The sequence below is a fragment of the Quercus suber genome, unplaced genomic scaffold, assembly GCF_002906115.3.
Source record: "Quercus suber isolate HL8 unplaced genomic scaffold, Cork oak 2.0 scaffold_612, whole genome shotgun sequence".
NCBI lineage: Eukaryota > Viridiplantae > Streptophyta > Magnoliopsida > Fagales > Fagaceae > Quercus > Quercus suber.
The window spans coordinates 173,676-191,025 of NW_027070055.1; the positions used below are offsets into that span (position 1 = coordinate 173,676).

The 17,350-nt window shown below is 32.8% G+C and overlaps 1 non-coding gene across 1 annotated transcript; it reads left to right on the forward strand.

The window, feature by feature from the left end:
• The first annotated feature begins 9,426 nt into the window (after positions 1–9,426).
• Positions 9,427–9,621, forward strand: LOC111987494 (U2 spliceosomal RNA). Its single transcript, XR_002880300.2, has one exon. It is a non-coding gene; the product is annotated as a U2 spliceosomal RNA (small nuclear RNA).
• The last annotated feature ends 7,729 nt before the right edge of the window (positions 9,622–17,350 follow it).

Here is a 17,350-nt window from a genome sequence, read left to right on the forward strand (position 1 = left end):
TTCATAGTACCTTAAACTCACAGTGTTGGGTATCCCATAGTCAACAATGAATTTGTTCATCATCTCGTTGGACTCAACCAACTTCTTAAACTTACCCATCCCCCAAGAACGACTAAAGGTTCTAGAAGAAGAAAAGAAGGAGTAGAATCAAGGAAAATTTGGGGTCACCGGAGAAGAAGACTTACAGAAATATGACGATCCTCTTTAGGCAGTGTGCAAGTTGAATCAGATTCAAACTATACGCATCAATGGTCGTAAGCGCGAAAATGAGGAAACCAGGCGGTTCAAACAAGCACTTATACTCCCCCTTAGGCTCCCCAAATGTAACCGCCTACCCATAAAAGCAGGAGATCCCCACCGAACAATTACCATCACACCGTTGAAAGTGAGAAACGTGGTGCCGCCAAAATTTAATGTGGGCACACACTGAGTCTTGAAACGTCAAAACGTACATCGGGCAGTCGAAAAGTCGCCAACATTAGCGCGGACCGAAGTGGGGCGGTTCGTCTGGAGGGCCTGTAGATATCAAAACCCTCCTCCCCGTCCGGGGGAACGTGAAGCAGGGTTTTGAGGGGCTATTGTGGGGCCCATGGACCTGATAGCCTCAGCCCATCGTGTAGTAGGCCCAAGGCCCGTGCCGAGGAAGGATGACCATCCAAGGCTAAATTAGGGAGACTCTTTTCTGGATCCACGCCGAGGATCTCTTCGTCATCAGCATACTAAGGATAATTTTGGGAAGGGACAAGCCCAGAGCAAGCTGTCACCTCCACACTTAATGCATTCACCTAACCCCTCTGGCCACATTAATGGGGATGCAACCCCTTAGCAGGGCGACGTTGATTAGTGTGAACCACTTGAGTGTTGATACGGCCTCTGATATGACGGACGGTCAGAAGAAAGGCGAATGGATGGTCAACAGATGGAAGAACGAGATAGGACAATGAAGACTATATAAAGAGGAATGATTAAAGTAAAAAGGAGGAGGAAAAGAAAAAAAAAGAAAAAGGGCTCCTCGGCCATGGGCCAAGGAGCATCCCCCAGTTGTAAATAGTTCTAAGTATTTTCTAATAAAAGAAGAGAGTTCATGCTCATAGAACGCCGGCCAGCGCCTAAACCTTTGATCCACTCTCTAAAAATTTATTGTTTGAGCTTATTGGGCTAAAAACCCATTCATACTCTCGGTCCAATCCAAATTAAGTCCCTACAAAAGGTTTCCTTTTATTTTAAATATACAATGACAAATTTACTCAAAAAAAAAAAAAAAAATATAATGACAAATGATAGTGAGTTTTAATCTCTATATTTTATTTAGTTGATAGGTGATATAACAGTTTATTATTAAAACAAAATGAGATTCCAGTTAAAAAACTACTGGAGCTAAGACAAACTCCAATCTAGTATTGGTCGAATCTTTTAGTATGCACCAAGCATAATACAGTCCGAATGATATTGACCAATATTTAAAATGATACGTATCATTGGGTGATTTTGTACCTGTTCATCCTTCATTACAATATATATATATATATATATTTTGGTAACTCATTACAATATATTTCAATCGTGACAGCCTATAAGTTACAATATTTTTTTTTTTGAGAATGACATACGTTACAATATTGCTACTAATTGTACCTTCCATCTATTCTATGTTATACTTGATGTGAAACGTGGTTGAAGGTGGGATCAGCAAAATGGGCGATGAAGAAATTTTTATTTTTATTTTTTATTTTTTTTTTGAGAAGGAATTAACTTCAGTAATGGCAACAAGTAGTGCAAGCAATATAGTTGTCTACCCATATATTAATATGTTGCATGAGATGCATAAATTTCTTTATGATTTGTGAGACCTTATTTATGGGCCTTTTTATTATATTTATAATGCCACTTATTTTATTAACCAACAATTTTGTTAATAATTTAGTTAATGTTCTATATATATATATATATATTATAATTTTTTAAAGTTTAAAATCCATTATTTTTACTTGTTAATATGACTAATTCACTGGAGTGATGCTAGGGATATTAAACATTCTACTACATAGCCCTTATGTATTGATGTGTCACTCATCAAAAAACATTAATTCAAACATTAATTTATTATATTGCTTGAGTAACACTGATCATATTCTTGGCACATCAATTAATTGAAAGTTTTTATTTTTTTGGTTGGGTAGTAGTTTTAGCATTTTTCATTCACTTAATGGTGATTTTGGTTGGATTCTTATCAATACATACATATATATATATATATATATAGAGAGAGAGAGAGAGAGAGAGAGAGAGAGAGAGAGAGAGAGAGAGGCTAAAATGCAAATTACACCCTTAAAGTTTTGGGGGCTTTGAATTCATATCCCTTGAAATTTCAAAATTTAAATTTTACTCCTTGAAATTATTATAATTATTGAATATATCAAAACAAAGTTGCCAAGTATCTCTTCTTCATACTCCCCAATATGAGTAAAGTATCTTACAATTTTGTCATCAAGATCATTAGCATCAATCGTTTGATAACCGTGGGGTACACTTTCGAGACTTCATTGATCTCTTGTGGCACCTACAATTCTTTCAGCAGGTAGGTAATGATTTGTTGGAACTTGTAATAACAGTTGCCTGGAGTATGTGGTTTAATAGGAATGTGGTACGGCAAGGAAAAGTGAGACAAACGGCAGCAACGATTCTGCAGAAGGCACGACTGTTGCTTGATGAGTTTCAGCTAGCCAACTTCCAACCTTCAAAGCCGGTGATGCATGATAGGGGACAGTGGGCCAATCCTTCTCCGCCATGGTACAAGGTCAACGTCGATGGTGCAGTATTTGAGTCCCAACAGGCCTCGAATGTGGGAGTCATCATCAGAGATCATGGTGGCTTGGTAGCAGCGGCCTTGAGCAAGAAGGTGGTCTGCCCTTTGGGTCCTTTAGAGGCTGAAGCCAATGCTTTGGAGGAGGTTGTGGACTTCGCTTAGGATGTTGGTATAAGGGATGCTCATTTTGAATGTGATTCAAAAATGATTGTAGATGCTGTGCTCGGTGTTAGTTGTCCTTAAGCATTCATCTATAACATCATTACAGGCATTGGTCAGAAGGTACAGGCATTCAGGTCTTACCAGTTCTCCCATGTTAAGCAAATAGGGAACCGACCAGCTCACATCTTGGCTTAGCATGCCAAGAATATTGACAACTATGTAACTTGGATAAAGGAAAATCCAGCTTTTGTTAAGTCCACTTTGGCTCAAGATGTACTGTTTTTATCTTCTTCTTAATAAAGTTAAAAAAAAAAAAAAGAAAAAAAAAGAAAAGAAAAAAAAAAAGATAGAAATCTTACTTTAAACAAATTTACGTGTACATGTGTGTAAAGCTTCCTTATGTAGACTTTAACTTTGGCCTTTGTCCTCCCCAACTTCACGGAAACTTGTACTTATAGTTCTTGTGGAGTGACCATCATACTAAAAAATTGAAATCTTTTTCGTCCTTCAATTTTTCTATCTTTTATTTATTTATTTATAATTCTGCCATCCATGCAAATCCTAAACATTTATCTATTAAAACAATAAATATATGCGTTAAAGAAACTCTTTGTATAGGATCATTCCCATTGGTGTAAAATCCATATAAATGTATTTAAGATGATATTGTTGTAAAAAATCACCAAAAACACACCTACATCCGGTGCTTTATTATTGTTCAAATTTATATATGACATTGTAGCAAAGTCTAAAAATTAAAAGCTTATATTCTTTTCCATCTCTCTCTCTCTCTCTCTCTCTCTCTCTCTCTCTCTCTCTCTCTCGTGTTGTTGTTGAAGGAGGACGAAATCAATGGTACCAATTCTAGGCACTTTCTACCTGTTGGGTTTGGGTTTGATCTCAACAACGTTTCTCTCACATTGGTTAGGGTTTGGGTCTCGAAGACTAGTAGGATGTTGTGGTGTTGACTGGGTTTATGTTGATAGGTTTGAAAATCAGGGTTTCCACTGATGAATTTTTCGTGCTACCGACCAGGTTTGATTTTGGCTTTATTTTTTATTTCCATTAATGGATTTTCCATGCTTCCATCTTGTTGACTAGGTTTGATATTAGGTTTGGGTAGCAGTTGAAATTGTACAAATTTCATGTTTGAGAAGTACTTTAATACCTATGTATAAGAACAAGGGGGATATTCAAAACTGTACAAATTATCATGGAATTAAACTTGTTAGTCATACTAGGAAACTTTGGAAAAGAGTGATTAAACAAAGTTTAAAACATGAAACAACAACATATAAGAACCACTTTTTTTTTTTTTTTTTATACCATGATCTACCACGGAAGCTATTTTCTTATTGTTAAATGAAAAAATATAGATAGGCCTATAAAGTTCTCCAAATGGTGTTATTGATCTAAGGAAAGTATATGATAGGGTCCCTAGAGAGGTTATGTTGTGAGTTTTGGAAACGAAATGAGTTCCAATAAAGTATATTAAGTTTTGAATTGTCTTTTGCCAGTATTTCGCGAGTCACTTCGCGACTTGGCCAACTCGTGAGTGACTTGCAAAACTCTTTGCTTGGAGGATTTTAAAGAGTGCTTTCCTCATTTCTTTACACATACTATATAAGCCCACTTTATCCACGAAATTGTAAGGAGACTATCAAAGAGAAAACCCTAGCAATACACTTGAGAGTTAGAGATTGTAAACCCACAATCATCTACACAATTTCTCTTAGTTTTCCTCTACTCCTACCTTTACAATTACATATCCTTGAGAGGTTCTTAGCCTAAACACTTACCTCACCTAATCTAAGTGTTGAGAGAAGTTTTGGTACGTGTGGGAAGCATTGGAAGAAGCCATTGATTGGCAGATGCAATTTGGAGCTAATTGCGAGATCCAAATAACTAGTGAAGATATGGCTCGATGAAGTCCATTGGTAGCTGGAACTTGGAGGGTCCAAGTACTTTGAATAGATTAGGCTTGGAGGGTTTTTTTGAAATCCTTGTACTCCAACTTTATTCACTAGTGGATCGATTTGGCTTGGAGGACCGTTGATAGGTTTTTCGCCGAGTGTTTTGGTTTCCTCTTCAATAACACATCTCGGTGTTATTTTGTGTTTGCATCTCTCTTTCCTTACTCTTTATGCTTTACATTTATTGTTTATTGTATTTGCATATGTTATAGAGTAGTTCCTTGCGTTACACTTACTCTTATTCCGCACTTAGTTAAGTAGGGTAAAAGCAATCTAGCCGTTTGTTTAAAATTAGGGCTCTAAATAAGCGATAGTGTTTCACTCTATTTGAGCTTTCACTATCATTATAGGTTTGTATCAAGGATTAGAATTAAGTCCATATTTCTTTACACTAGTGATGGATGAGACCACTAATTCTATTCAAAAGGAAATCCTTAATTGTATTCTTTTTGTACATGATACAATTTTTTTTGGATGAAACTAGATATGAAGTTAATTTACTATTAAAAATTTGGTGAAATGCTCTAGAATCTAAAGGCTTTCAATTAAGTAGGATTCAAATAGAGGGAGAGTTGCTCGTGATGGTTTGGTCATGTTTAGAGGAGAGTGATTAATACATTGATGAGAAAGAGTGAGTTTATTCATGTTGAGAGAATTAAAAAAAAAAAATGTAGAGGAAGATAAAAGTTAACATCAGTAGAATAGTAAAAAATGGCATGTCAATTAGGAAAGTAATAGAGAGTATGACTTTTGATATAATAAAATTGCACAAAAGAATAAATGTGATCAACTGTAACTAATTTGTCAAGGATTGACAGTCAACTCCAAAAATTTGGGACTAAGCCTTGTTTTTGTTGTTGTTGTTGTTGCATGTATGTATGTATGTATGTATGTATAAATTAAAACATACTTATAAGATTTGAGATTGGATTGTGAAAGTTTGTAATTAATAAGTTCATAAGATATGAAATTATTATTTGTAATTTATTGATAATAGAAACAATCAATTTCGTGTTAAAATTATTAACAATACAAGTTTGGTGAATCTTATTTTTATAATTTATTAATAAAAACCATGTTATTTAATTAATTAAATCAAACTTGTTAATAAAAAAAAATTGAATCATGGTTTAACATATAATCTAATTTGGTGATGATATTGAGTCTAGCTCTTATTCGAATAAAAATAAATGAACAAATTCTAAAATCTTAATGCTTAGCTAGAATCGACTCATTTTCATTTCTCATGAGATCATAGACCCTAGAGATCCAATGGTGGTACAGTTTTTGTCCATAGTGAGATCAATAGTTGGAATATGTTTTGCAAAGACAACACATGGAAAAGGTCAGTAGCAAAAGATACTACTGAATTTCTGATGGAAAAAATGCATGTGTGTAGCGGAAAAGTAACGGATCTACATCGTTCGAAATTGATAACATGCGCTAAGTAAATTTCAGAATTTGAGAACAAGAGAGTGTATCTTGGTGTGGTGAATTTCAAAAAAAAGATTGTAAGCACTTGAGAATACTTTTAATCTTTACTCCAATTCCACTAACGCTCAAGAAGTGTGGTCTCTCAATCAGTTTCTATGAATTTGTTCAAGAGAGAATTCTAGAGTGTCCAACACTCACATACACTATTTCATGTTCTTACTTCAAAAATTCTGTATGTTTCTCTTATTTAACTGATTATCTAATTGGGTCGGCCTTTTGGGCATTTCCAATTGGGCTTTATTGTGTGGCTTGGAGTGGGACCAAAAGGGACCAATAAGACACTAGTTCTAATGGGCCTTGGGCTTTTCTGTCAACTCTTGACAAGTCCAAAGTTACCATTAACTATATTTTAATTCCACTATATAAATATAGTTGAACTCTAGGCCTTATTAAATAAATTATATCCCAAGACTGTATTATACATGCAACCCCTTCATAAAATATTCGTAGTAATACAAAGTCATAAATGTAAACTGCCACTTTGTAGATTACTACATCTTAATCCTTGAGTACCCGGTTTAATCATTTTAAGTTATTCATCATATATTTATGAAATCCAATTCCATAAATATATACTTTAGTGATTTTTTACTAAAGTGATTAAGCCTAACTCTCTGAATAACAAACTCATTAAACTTATCTTAAGGGAATATTTTGTATCTCCGTTAAGAGATTATGAATTCCATCTTAAAAATATGTGTTCTATCAACACTAAATGTGACTTCTCAACATATTGAGATTTCGACCGTTACTTTATATCTCACTCCTGATATATCAAAGCAACCTACACCTTATGATCAGGTCCACTATTCTCTCAGGATTAAGAGTTCATGCAAATATAAGTCGTGAGATTTATTATTCATTTGACAGTCTTTAGGAGAATAATAAATCTCACAACGGTCCTATTCAATATGTCTTAACTCTTAAAACATATTAGCACATCAACTAGAAGTCTCCACTTCCATGATCAAGACAAATCATCTTAGTTGATATGTTATAGTCTTCGCAGATGAAATGCTCAATTTTATCACTGACTACAAATTAAAATTATGAGTTTACAAAAAACTTGTGACTTATATTTTCTGTGACTAAATCACATAAATCACATAATATGCATCTCATGGACTATATGATAATGTCCAAATATTCATGTTACCATTATTTCAGATAATAATAAAATAAATTTATAATCATAATATTAAGTCATACATAATGTCATACATGATGTCACACTTAATATAATACATAGCATCATACAATAGGATTTAAGGGCACTAAATCACTAATCCTAACATAAAGTTCAATTTTGACAAAATTTCAATATGTACGATTTATGGACCCAATCAAAAAGGTTTAAGACACAATTTAGCTCACCAATGGGTAAGCCAAGGAATTTTCAAGTGGAAGGATCACATTCATAGCTTCTCCTTTCAAAGTATGAGTATTTAAATTACTTAATTATAATATTATTTTATATAAATAAAGATGATGTTATTAAAAAGGCTTTCAAATATACTGTAACTAATTGACTAATTTAAACATATCAAGAATATTAAAAAAAAAATTGTGCATCCCATTCCATGGAACACATGTAACATGTTATATTAAATTTATTATATAAATTTAGAATGGTTGTATTTTTTTTCATTTCAAATATAAGTATATGTCTATATCATTGAAACTTGAATTTGAAGGTAATATTTGGAATATTTATTATTTTTATGGTTAATATTTCTAATTTCTCATGCTTTTTTTTTTTTTTGGTAATTTTTAGTCAAAACTAAAGAGTTTGGCCCCAAAAAAAAAAAAAAAAAAAATCAGCCCAAAATTAAAAATGCAACCTACAAAAGAATAAATTTTAGGCCCAATTAGTCCAAAATGGATCAAATAAGACTGAATTGGACCGAAGTGAACTAAATGGATAGTTGTTGACCGAATTGCAGCAAATAGACTAAATGGATCAAAGTGGACCGAATAAGACTAAAGTGGACCAAGTGGACTGAGTGGACCGAAAGAGATAAAATAGACTAAGTAAACTGAATGGACTGAATTGGACTGAATAAGACCGAACTGGACCAAATAACCAATAAGACTAATAGACTGATTAGACCTAATTGGATTGAATGGACCGAATAATACCAAAATGGACAAAATAAGACCGAAATAGATTGAATTGGACCGAAGTAGATCAAATAAACTGAATGAACTAAATGGACCGAAGGACTAAAGTAGACCCATTGACCGAATGGACAAAGTTCTATGCTAACGTAGCTAAAAATAACATAGCAATAATAAATGTTACACTTAAACTTTAAATATTATATAGATATAGATTTGTAAGACTTATATGTAGTAAACTTTTGTACTATTATTGATGTGAAGCTAATCAATCATGTCACTTCGAAAAAAATTTAGTTAATAAATGATATAGTTTAAATGTTTTTTTACTTTAAAAATTTTAAAAGAAAACATTGGCATTATTTAAAGATATCATTGTTTGATTAAAGAAGAATGTTCCTGTGTGTGTATAAACTCTAAACATGTTTGATGTTTCTAGTTGTGAATCTGCAGTTGCCACAATCATCTTGGGGAATTGTAACACATTGAATTTGTCATTAGCATCCATCATCCTTGCAATGGTAACAGGCTACATGATCTTCCTGCCACTAATGCTGCATAAAAATCCTCTATTTTTTTTTCTCTGGGGAGTCTTACGGTGCATCATTTTGATAATCTCGAAAATGATTTATTATACACAAAGTTTCGATCTGTTTTAGACTCAATAGCCTAATCAGCTCAATCACAAGAATCGAATCTGTTAATACAAAACTGGTTTAACTTTGAGCTTTGTATTTGACATCTCGGTCAGAAATACAAAATTAGATGTAAAAGAAGTTTACATAGGTTACCGCAGTATTGTCCCACACTGCCTCCGGAAAAGGAGAACCAGGACGTTGGGCAATAAAAGATGGCATGTGTGACAGGAACATCATACCTTTCTCGGCCTTTTGGCTAAGATCAAGTGTAGTACTGTTCGTATCAGTTTAATATCTGATATGTGGTCATCGGCCCAACGATATTAAATTTATTTCTTGAGGGGAATAGCCCACCACAGTAGGCTTGCTACTGGGGCTCTTAAAGCGTCGCCTATGCGTTGCACTATAGCTCGGGCCTGGCGCACCCAACCCAATTCTAGTTCAAAACTTCACATGTTTGCATTATGTGGATGACCCAAATTTTTTGAAGCTATTAAGCTTTCGGTATGTTAATGACATCCGCATTAAAAGTGTAGAATGAAGGTAGAGCTGATTTTTTGACTCTGGAATTCTGATTGATAAGTGCTCAGGTATTTGAAATTTAATGCTATGTCAAACGATCCATGTAGAGTGCATCTGCATCCTTCGAGTCTTTATGAAAGTAAATGCATTCCAATAGCATCCGAGTTGTTTGAAATGTCAGACAAGTTATTGAACAGTTATCTAAAGTATAAGCCAATTATTGTACTCACCGTGTGAAGCCTGGTTGTAAGAGCATCCTCATCAAGAATGTTAAATTTTTTTAGCATTAAACACTTCAAAATCCTACTTTATCAATTTTAACATACCATTTTACAATCCACCAAATATCAAACTTTTTTTTTTTTTTACAACTTCATTTAAATAATATTATTTTTTATTTTACCACTTTCTCTCTTTCCACCACTTTCTTCTCAACGGCTAGCCATTGTGAGCCACACACTACCATAACCATCAACATTCAACAACAAACCCAAATCGGCCAACCCACTACCACCACAATCAGCATCCATCCAAAAATCAACCCCATAGCCAAAAAAAAAAAAAAAAAAAAAAAAAAAAAAAAAAAAAAAAAAAAAAAAACAACAACAACAACAACAACAAAAATTAAACTAAACTTGAGAGAGAGAAGCTCACCGTGAGAGGAAGAGAGGAAGGCTGAGGATAGAGCGGCAAAAAAAACCCACAAACCCAAGACCCACGGCGGCCACTGCAAGCAAAACCCATCAAACCCAAGACCCACGCCTCAGCCACAACAACCTACCTCAGTCACCACCCACCCACCTCATTCTCAACCCCAACCAAAACCCACCACCTCGATCTCAACCCCAGCCAAAACCCACCATCCTGATCTTAACCCCAGTCACGTCGATGATCTACGAATGTAGACCCACGAACCCAGGCCCACAAAATCGCCGAAGCACATCAAACCATGACCCATGACCATTGGCGGAGCACAATCATCGGTAGAGCACACTCATCGGCGAAGCACAGAGAGAGAAGAGAGAAGAAAGAAGCATAGTTCTCAAAACCGGACCGAACCGAGAGGTCGGACAGGGAAAACCGGGAACCGAGATGAAAACTAGTTTTTTAAGCATAAAGAACCGGGTATATATGGCAATTCCATGAACCCCGAAAACCAGGGTTGGACTGCTCAAACTGGTGGCAAGAACCGTGCGATTCAACCCCTTAGCAATTTTTTATTTTTTAAAACAACTTAACACAATTTATTCTACTTAATTAAATTATCCATCTCTTATAAGGAATAAAAAGAAATTAAAATTAAAATCCTTCAAGATATTTAACTTTACTTCAAAAATTAATCATAAATTTTAATGTTTTCATGGTTATTATTTTATTTTATTAACTTTCTTATTTAATTATTAAATATATGCTTAAAAATCATTAAATTTCCCTCACATATATAGACATATTAGTCAATTTTGATAGTTTTATAAATCTAATATCTATATTTAGGCTTTAATTAGTTATTAAATTAATTATGACGTCATTACGGTTCGACCTCGGTTTGACCTCAAAAACTTTGAACCTCTCCCTTTTACGGTTCAATGAACAGTCTGGGTCTGAAACCTTGGAAAAAAGTGGAGAGAGGAAAGAGAAAGATAGAAGAGAGAGAGCCTGAAGGAATAAAAATTAATTTTTGTTTTACAACTGTAGCTATAGTGTGGTCTCAAATATGAGATTGCATTGTAGCTTGAATCTTAAAAGTTTAAGATTTAGCCGGTTTAATGGAGTGGTATTTTTGTCTCAAAAATGCTAATAAATAGGATTTTTAGCATTTGAAAGGTTTAATGAGGATGCTCTAAGCATTATTGTACAAGAAGACTCATCAGAGCCTTTCTAGCTTTCCTAGTAATTATGAAAGGGGAAGAGTGTGAAGTGAAAGAGCAACCGTTGACAGTCTCTTGCCTAGTTGCCTTTATCATGTTGAATCAATTAAAATTGTGTTTTCGTATAACTCACTAGTTCTTGTTGGCTTGTTGCTTCATTCAACTTGTGGTACAATACAAGTCTCATAGTACAATAATACATAAATAGGTGTCCCAATAATGCGTGGATATGTACAACTTTTTTAATTCGTGGGCATCTATATCTTTTTACGAAGTATGGTATGGCTAGCACCTTGCTGATTACAAGAATCCACCAAGCTTTAGGCGCAAATTTCATCTGCTAGTAAAGAAAAGTTATACGATACATCAAAGATATTTTCTCATGTTCATGTCTTCTAGCAAATCTTTAGATTTTTTGACTTGATCTATAGTTGACGTGTAGTTGATTGGTACTAGAGTAACCCGAATTGGAACTCGTAGTTGTACCAGACGATCCGATCCAGCTCTTTTTGGATCGCGGACTACCGAGAGTGGATCCATGTTGAGAGAGAGAGATTAGTGAGTAGTATTGAAAATGAATACTAGTATTAGAAGGAGAGAGATAACATGCTAAACGACTGTCTTTTTTTAAAATGACTAAACCAAGTAGGTGGCTTTTTTTTTAATGGTACTTGACTTCATAAAAATCAATTACCATGTAAATTTTTATAATTAATTTTTGGTTATATTTTTGAAATTTTTTAAGGGAGCCCTTCTGTGATTTTGGTTTGAAAAAACATCTCATTCCTATCATTATTATGGAAGCACATCTCTTAATTTTAGGTGTTTTTTTTTAGAAGATTAGTTTTAGGAATCCTATAGTCCTATTATTTTGGAATCACGTCACTTAGTCTTAAGAACACCATTATGTACGATTTATGAACCAATCAAAAAAGGTTCTAAGACACAATTTAGCTCACCAATGGGGTAAGCCAAGGAATTTTCAAGTGGAAGGATCACATTCATAGCTTCTCCTTTCAAAGTATAAGTATTTAAATAACATCATTATAACATTATTTTATATAAATAGGGATGATGTTATTAAAAAGGCTTTTTAAATATACCATAATCAGTTGACTAATTTATACATATCAAGAATATTAAAAAAAAAAAAAAATTGCACCCCCATTTCATGGAACACATGTAACATGTTATATTAAATTTAAATTATTATATAAATTCAGGATTGTAGCATTTTTTTTCTTTCCAAATAAAAGTATGTCTATATCATTAAAACTTGAATTTGAATGTAATCTTTGGAATACTTATTATTTTTATGATTTATATTTCTAATTTCTAATGCCTTTTTTTTTGGGTCCCACTGTACCAGCAGCCCCCAAACAAAACAAAACCCTCAACTCAGCCTTCCTCTTAGACTCAGTCCTCACGATCTGGAAAAAAAAAACAAAAACAAAAAACCTGACCATTATTTTCTTCCTTTTGCTTTCTTAAAATAAATCATTTAGGCATTCAACATGTTTAATTTTAGATTTTAGGATTTAGAACTTAGACCAATGAGTTTTCAGTTTTCTTTTATTTCTTCAACACTACACCTTCATCTCTTTTATCTTCTTTTNGGGGGGGTATTTTTAGTTCTAAACTAAAGAGTTTGGCGCAAAAAAAAAAAAAAAAAAAAAATTCAGCCCAAGACTAAAAATGAAACCTACAAAGAATAAATTTTAGGCCCAATTAGTCCAAAATGGATCGAATAAGACTGAATTGAACTGAAGTGAACCAAATGGATAGTTGTTGACCGAATTAGATTAAGCTGACTAAATTGACCGAATTGAATTGAATAAGACAAAAGTGGACCAAGTGGACTGAATGGATTGAAAGAGACTAAAGTCGACTGAAGTTAACTAAATGGATCGAATTGGACTGAATAAGACTAAAGTGGACCGGAGTATAAGGAATGGACCGAAGTGGACCAAATGGACTGAAGTATTGGAATGGACTGAATGAACTGAAGTGGACCAAAAAGACCGATAAGACCAAATAGACCAAAAAGATACTTCTAGTCTTTGGTTTTTTAATTTCACCACACCAAGGTACGCTTTCTTATTCTTGAATTTTAAAATTTACATAGTACATATTATCGATTGCGAATGAAGTAGATCCGTTATTTTTTTCGCTGTATATATATTGTATGAGATACAAAACATGTATTTTTCCAACATGATGTACATTTGCGCTCCCCCCCCCCCCCCCCCCCAATTCTATTCAATTCACTCCCAGCATGCTCTAGTTTCAATGTAGGCCTCTTTATCCTCTAATAAAACAAAACATGACCCACTTATATTTAAATACCTAAATGCACTACCCAACAAAATAACACTTTATCACCCATTCTCAATCTCAAAATCGAAACCATTTCTTTGTATTTTTTTATTCTCTTCTAGTCTTCTGTGTACACGACACTGCCCACTGGTAACACCTTCATCTCTTTTATCTTCTTTTTTTTTTTTTTCCCCTCAACTATCTATACTTAAATATTCACATGCTCTTTAATTTTTCATAGATTTTTAGAGAAATATATGATTGAAGGCATGGGGAGGTTGTTTGTGATGAGTCTTGAATGGAAGATCTACTAGGCATTGCCACATCCACATGACCCACACCCACCTTTGCACTTTGTGAAGACAAAGTTTCTAAGGTTATTTTTTTTTTGTTACCTATTTTTGATTAGTTAGATATCGTGTGGCAGTGGATGTTGTTAAATTGTTTGATTTACGTTGTATACTTGTGTGTTTAATTTTTGCTTTTGTTTGAGGGGTTATTCTTAATTAAAAAAAAATTAAAATACAGGAAAATTTTAATAATAGGAATGATGATGGGTTGACTGTTTAAATTATAGTGAAAATTTTGTTTTTTTTTTTGTTTTTTTTCTTGAGTATGAATGACATCCATATGATTAAGTAAAAATTTCTAATTAAGATTTTATTTTTTAAGTTCTTTTTAGGTTAATTTTTGAGTCATACTCTTAAAGTTAAAAGAATTATGAGCAAATGAAAAACAATTGATGCATTCTTTAAGAAAAAAAATGTTAGCAATTCAAAATTTAGGACGCCTATGGCTGTAGAAATAAATGTTGATACTTCAATGCCTGATGAACACCCCTCCAGATATTCAAGAATTCAATCTGAAGAGATAGATCGTGATCTAGGATCACGTAAACAAATATATGAATTTCCTATAAAAAAAATAATATGAAATCTGACGAGCTCATCTCAAAGAAGGTCCATATCAACCTAAAAATATATACTATCCATACAACAATGATAATCATCGTCATCAAAAATTGACCCCCCCATGTAAAAAATCCTAGTTACGCCGCTGGGCACCAGCATAGATGGCTTTCAATGGTGACAGCTTGATTGGTGAGGAAGAAAAAGAAGTCGCATTATATATATAATTTCGATCTCAAGTCTCAACAACAAGCTTTTATCCTAGGGTAAACTTGGCGCTAAGTTCAACCCACCAGTAGATTGTTTCATCTAAATAATTCTATTGTGTTTTAATTGTTGACTTTTTGGTTAATTTTTTGTAACATTTAAAATTTTCTTGTAGATTTTAACAAATATAGTAATGGGTTATTCTTTTGAGGGTAGAATATCTTTCTTTTATATTTCTCTATGTGCAGTTACATTTTTTTTTTTGTTTATAATTTGTTTCAATAATTTGTAGGCACTGAATTTTCTAATTCCTTAGTTTCATCTGAATTTTTGGATTTATTTTTTGCATTATATGAAACTGCCTGGCATATTTTAACAGCATCTTTCTTTTATATTTCTCTTTTGTGTGTAATGACTGTAGTCATACATTTTTTTTTTCTATTGTTTCAATAATTCTAGGTTTAGAATCTTCTAATTTTTTAAAATTATTTTTTGGCATTTTAAAAGTTTTAACATCTGACTTTTTGCATTAGTTTTAGCAATATCTGAACATGTTTGGTAGATTTCAACAACTACACCATGGGTAATTCTTTTAAAAATAACTAATATTTTTCTTATATTTCTCTATTGTGTAGCCATATATATTTTGTTTTGTTTCAACAATTCCTAGGTAATGAATCTTCCGATTCGCGAAGATTTCAAACTTTGACTTCTTCATCAAATTGTAACACAAATTCAAGTCAATAAGAGCAATTATGCAATTGCATAGTTTCATAATCAATTTAAGTTCTCGTGCATTGCATAGGTTAGCGGCTAGTATACTATATAATAAAAGTTAGGTTTAAAAGTCATGGTTGCGTCAAATGGTTGCACTAAATTACAGAAATTTTTCTAGAATTTAATATATATATATATATATTGTACTTATCTTCTTCTCCTACAATTTCTAAATTGATAAAAATCTTAATTTGATTACAATCCAAACTCTTTATCTAATCCTTTTTTTAGTATAATTTATAAGTTTTGATAAAATTTTTTAATTTGATTACAATTGAAACTCTTAATCTAATACCTTTTTTATTTAAATTATATTACTATGTGAAAAAAAAAAACAATTTTCATCTATTCATTTTTTAAAATTTAAATTGTATTACTTTGTGTAAAAAAAAAAACCACAACAACAACAACAACAACAAAATACCCGTAAAAAAAAAAAAAAAAAAGCAACGTATTCAATAGCAAAATCTTTCTCTTCACACATGACTTTTTTTTTTAAAGATAATTATTATTCATACGGATTTACGAAAAATGTTTTTGGATAAAGTTTAAAAAAAAAAAAAACAATTGTAAATAAGGTAATAAGTATTTAAGTTTAAAGTAAACACCTTCACATTCTTCTCCAAAAAAAAAAAAAAGTATCTATATATAATAAATGTTTGTTCTTCTAAAAAAAAACGTTTGTATGTTTGTTTGTGTTTGTATTTTTTTTTTTTTGGTTATAAAAGAAAGTGATGGTGAACTAAGAATTAAGTGAACTCCAAGCTCGTCCGTGAGAGTCGTCCATGTTAAGAAGTCAAGAATGGACCTCCTTTATAGAACTGGTCGTCCATGCGCTTGAGGGTCGTCATTAAGAAAACATTTGGACGACCCCAGACACTTAGGAAATTCCAAGTGTGTTTTTCTATAAGAGTTAATGAATTGAATCATGCGTTCCTATTTCGAGACATGAGTGAAAATCGAGGTTCATTGCCACAACTTCTTACTAAATACTTAACTTCCAATAACGATTATGGAAGATAAGATCAAATAGTCTAACTGTTATAGAGGTTGTGGAAGTTAACCCTGAATTTTTAGACCTCTTCAAAAATAGGAGAAGTTACTAAACAAGTAACCGCTTTAAGTGTACACTATATAAGAGCTCATTTACATCAAATGAAGGTAAATTTTCACGATTCCCAAAAAGTTGGAATTCCAGAATTTAAGAGAGAAACTAACTTAAGTATCGAAGGGTTTTTGCCGGTATGCGCCGGTCACCATTGATTGTGTGTTTTCCTTTTCAGGTTTTCCAAAAAGTTGTTAGATCATTGAAGCTCGGATCATTCAGCCTACTAATTTTCTTCGCATCATCAGAAAGGTTTCCTTTTTTCCATAAAAAAAAAAAAAATTTCCTTTTTTCTTTCTATTCATATGACCTTTTTTTTATTCCACTTTTTATGGGATTTATGAGATAGCAACAAACAAATTGATTAGAAATCTTAATTCCATTTGGATTTTAATTCTATATCAAATGAAACTCTACCTATATATATATATATATATATATATATCCTTTTTGAAG